The sequence below is a fragment of the Pteropus vampyrus genome, unplaced genomic scaffold, assembly GCF_000151845.1.
Source record: "Pteropus vampyrus isolate Shadow unplaced genomic scaffold, Pvam_2.0 Scaffold129, whole genome shotgun sequence".
In the NCBI taxonomy this organism is placed as follows: domain Eukaryota; kingdom Metazoa; phylum Chordata; class Mammalia; order Chiroptera; family Pteropodidae; genus Pteropus; species Pteropus vampyrus.
The window spans coordinates 330,401-334,584 of NW_011888910.1; the positions used below are offsets into that span (position 1 = coordinate 330,401).

The 4,184-nt window shown below is 37.7% G+C and overlaps 1 pseudogene; it reads right to left on the bottom strand.

Moving 5' to 3' along the window:
• Positions 1-382: 382 nt before the first annotated feature.
• On the bottom strand, positions 383-1,713 carry LOC105296783 (annotated as a pseudogene).
• Positions 1,714-4,184: the final 2,471 nt, after the last annotated feature.

A 4,184-nucleotide genomic window follows, 5' to 3' on the forward strand; every position in this document is an offset into this window, starting at 1 on the left:
AAGCACACCACTCAGTCATTTAAAACTTCTCAGTAAGTGCTACTCTTAGGTAAATATTTTTTTCCTAACATTATTTTTCACCAACACTTAGAATGTAACATTTCATGTTCCAGCAGTAATCACACACAGGATTAAAAGTCCAAGCAAGAAAGTGTCATTCTATCTATAAAGGGTTCTTTAAAAAAGAAAGAAAAATGAAAGGTATGGACATTTTATACAAGTACTGCTGAAGAAGAGTATAAAAGCATTTCCAAAATATTGTGCTTACTGTACAAAAAGGCATGGTTCACAGAACCGAGTATCTCAAGCTACAGCAGTTGAATATCAATTTTTAAGGAGTTCGCAATATTAAATACCATACGCCTCCGAGTCTCTTGCTAGGCTAGCGCATGCCGGGAATCTGTCTGCTCTCGTAATTTTTTTCAGTGTCTGACGGGGCCTGAGCGTGCACCGGAGCAGCATGAAGCCTTTTTTTCAGGTCTTTCCACTTGGCTTTGAAGGTGAGCTGACTCTCAGAATTCTCACTCCTCATGATGTTCTCCTTAGTCTCCCCACTGAAATGGACTTTCTTCTTGATTATTGAGGATTGAAGATCGAAAAGTTCTGCCCTACTTGCCAGAGACAGGAATTCTTCTCCCTCAGCAGGCTGTAATCTTCAACAGACTTTCTGCTCTCACCAGTTTATCCTCTGCCAATCTCTCAGGAACACAAAGTTCTCATTTCTTCTGCTCCCGTCTTTCTTCTCTTGCTTTGAGGGCTCGCTCTCGCTACAGTACTGTATTTCCTTTAGTTTCAGCTCACTCAATACAGGGCTGGAATCCTGCAACTTTTCTGGTTCTGCTAACCTTTGCCCCCTTCTCTCAGGATTTCTTCTTTGCTCTTCTGCAGCCAACTCCGCTATCTAAGGATTCTCCAGAATTTCTTCAACAGAAGGTCGATGGTAATTCTTTAAATTTAACATCCTCGTAATAATGTCATTCAATTCATCAGAAACGATATAGAATTCGCCTGAATTTGCCTTCTCAGATCTTCCCAGCCAATTCTTTCCGGTCGAAAGCTGTAAATGGAGGCATTAATGCACACAATTCAGAAGGCAAACAACCTAGGGACCAGATATCCGATTTCTCATTGTAGAACATGCGATTCATTTGTTCAGGTGTGCCAACAAACGTTTTTGCAAAACTCGTATCATGGTTTCATATTCTAGCTATCCCAAAGTCTCCAAGCTTAACGTTTTGCTTGCCATCTAGGAAAGCATTGGCTGGTTTCAGATCCCAATGTAGCTTGGTATGACCACCATGCCACATGGTTTCGTCTATGACATTCCTTTAGAGCTAAAGTCGACTGAGCCATCACTCGAAGAACAAACTCTTCATGTAGGTATTGTCTTTCCTTATTTCCCTTTGTAATTACACTAGCCAGGTTTCTCCCTTCGCCATATTCCGTTACAATGTACAGTGTTGTGTTGGTTCGGTCAATAATTCAATCACAGTAATGGACAATGTTTGGATGTTTCAGTTCATGAGGCAAATTCACTTCAGAAACAAGCATTTGTTTCTCAGCTTCTGTCATGGAGCCATAGTCAAGTTCTTTCCAAACTAATATCTTGCCGATGTTCTTCCCCGGGATCTTCTGGCAGCAACCGTAGGAGCCGATGCCAAAGATGTGAAGCATCTCACAGTCCTCCGTCCGCGTTGGCGCGCTGGGGCTCATCGCAGGACCCCAGCAGATAGCTCTGCGGCGATGGAGCTACGAGACTGAGTCCCAGCCCGGTTTGACCGTGATGATTCATCTTTTCTGGTGCAGAATTTGATAACTTCCCCTTTTCTATCACAAATGTCCTACTAAAAATGAATCTCGCAAATATAATATTAAGCAAAAGAAGCAACATGCCAAAAAATATTTACAAAGAGGTGAATGGATAAAGAAATTGTGGTGTGTCCATACAATGGAATACCACTCAGCAGTAAAAAGGAACGAACTATTGATATAACAGCATGGATAAGTCTCAAAATAATTATAGGGAATGAAGACAAAAAAAAAAAAAAAAGACTTGTATAATTCCATTTATAAAAAATTCTAAAAAATGCAAACTAATATGTGGTGACAGAAAGCGGTGGCCTGAGGGGAGGAGAGGAAGAAGTAGAAGAGTGGGTAGAAAAGAAATCTTTGGGGGTGATGGGTTTCATGGGCGTATTCATATGTCAAAACTCATCAAATTGTACACTCCAAATATATACGATTTACTGTATGTCAGTTATGCCTCAATAAAGCTTTAAAAATGCTTTTAAAGGAGTACGTACCATATGATTATATTTAGATAATGTTCAACAATAGGCAAAACTAATCTATGGTGGTTATTTTTGGGATAGGTCGTGACTGGAAGGCTTACAGAGGGGTGCAGGAAATGTTACTTCTTGATCTGGATGCAAATTAGAATTACACAGGTGTGTTCTATTGGTCAAATCTCTTTGAGATGTATGTTTATGATTTGTACACTTTTCTGTAGGCAAGTTATGCTGCAATAAAAAGTTTTTAAATGTGCTATTTTTAAAACAAATATCAACCATCTTAAAATATCAAAGAAAGCCATCCTCATAAAAAAATTATTTATGACAGAAAATAATAATTATGTGATTACATTCATTTATCGTCTACTTTTGAAATTAGAGAGCTATGAGTAGGTTTTTTTCCTGAAAGTCTCTATGACTGAAGACAGATCACAGAACCTCATAAGCTGTAGACACGGGGAGTGAATAGTCACAGGGACTAGTGGAGGAATGCATCAACATGCTGATATGCTGCCAAGATGGGTCCCCAAAAATGTGCAAATGCTGACATTTCCATTTTTTCTATGTCCCTAATTTGTATTACTGTACCTGCACTCTCTCCTTATGCAGAGATACAGGAGAAAGCGACAAATGATGCACATGCACCCAAAACAACTCAAAGAGCAAGCGAGCTATGTCAAACTCCCACAGATGGGATAATACTATTGCAAACAGCTGAGCTAAGATAAGAAATGAAAACTCCTAGACATTTTTATGAACCCATCATTTTACCATTTAATATCTTTTAAAAACTATTCTCAGTGATTGATTACTTTAATGAATAAATATAATGTATAGTCAATGGTTTGATGGTTGAAGAGAATTAAATTTCCCTTGCTGGCAAGAATGGTCTTAAAACGAATTGAAGGTTTATCATTTTCATCAAACTCCACCCTTCAAAAAAGATTTAAAAATCAGTCTGAATTTCAAATGACTCTGATCTATGTGTTTACTTATAAACTATTACCTGGTCCCCATTAATGCCCGTATGGAGTAAAAATAAGTTTCGGGGTCATAAATTGCGTGTTTAAATAATTTTTTTAAAAAACTTTTCAAAATGCCATTGATCTGTTGCAGAAACCACTGCTCTCTTCTGATATATAAAACTTTAAGAGTCGCTACTAGCCCACATCTAATAAAAGAAATATGAAAATAACCATGTATGATGATCATTTAAAATGTGAAAAAGACAAAAATAAAGAACTGAAAATCCAATTCCGCATCAAATACCACTACTTAACACATACTGTGCTATGGATTACATAAATAAAAAACAGATTTTGATACCTAGAGGTGGGGTGCTGCCCTAACAAAATCCTAGAACAGACCCCAGTTTTCAGGACCGAGTGGTTGATAGAAGTCCCGAAGGCTTTCCAAAGACTGTTAGCAAAATGTTGATAATGGCCCCAAGGAGGCTACTGGGGAGAACTCAAAGGAAAATGAAAAAAGAAAAATGTTATGGGAAGCTAGAGAAAAAGGGCTTCTTGAGATGTAGTAGAAGAATATTTAGTAACACTGTTGCTGTGGGAATATGGAACTAGAAAATGCACTTCTGAAAGGAATAATCCAGCTAAGGAGATTTACAAACGGTATATTGAAAGTGCTACCTGCCTTGATTTGCTGCTTATAATAAAATGTAAGTAGACAAGTAAACTAAAGAAACTAAAGAACTGAATAGGTATATCTAAAGTAAACTAAAGAAACTAAAGAACTGAATAGGTATATCTCCAAAGAGAAAATACAGATGTCCAATAGACATATGAAAAGATGCTAAAGGTCACTAATCATCAGAGAAATGCAAATCAAAACCACAATAAGATATCATCTCAGACCTGTCAGATTGGTTCTCATCAA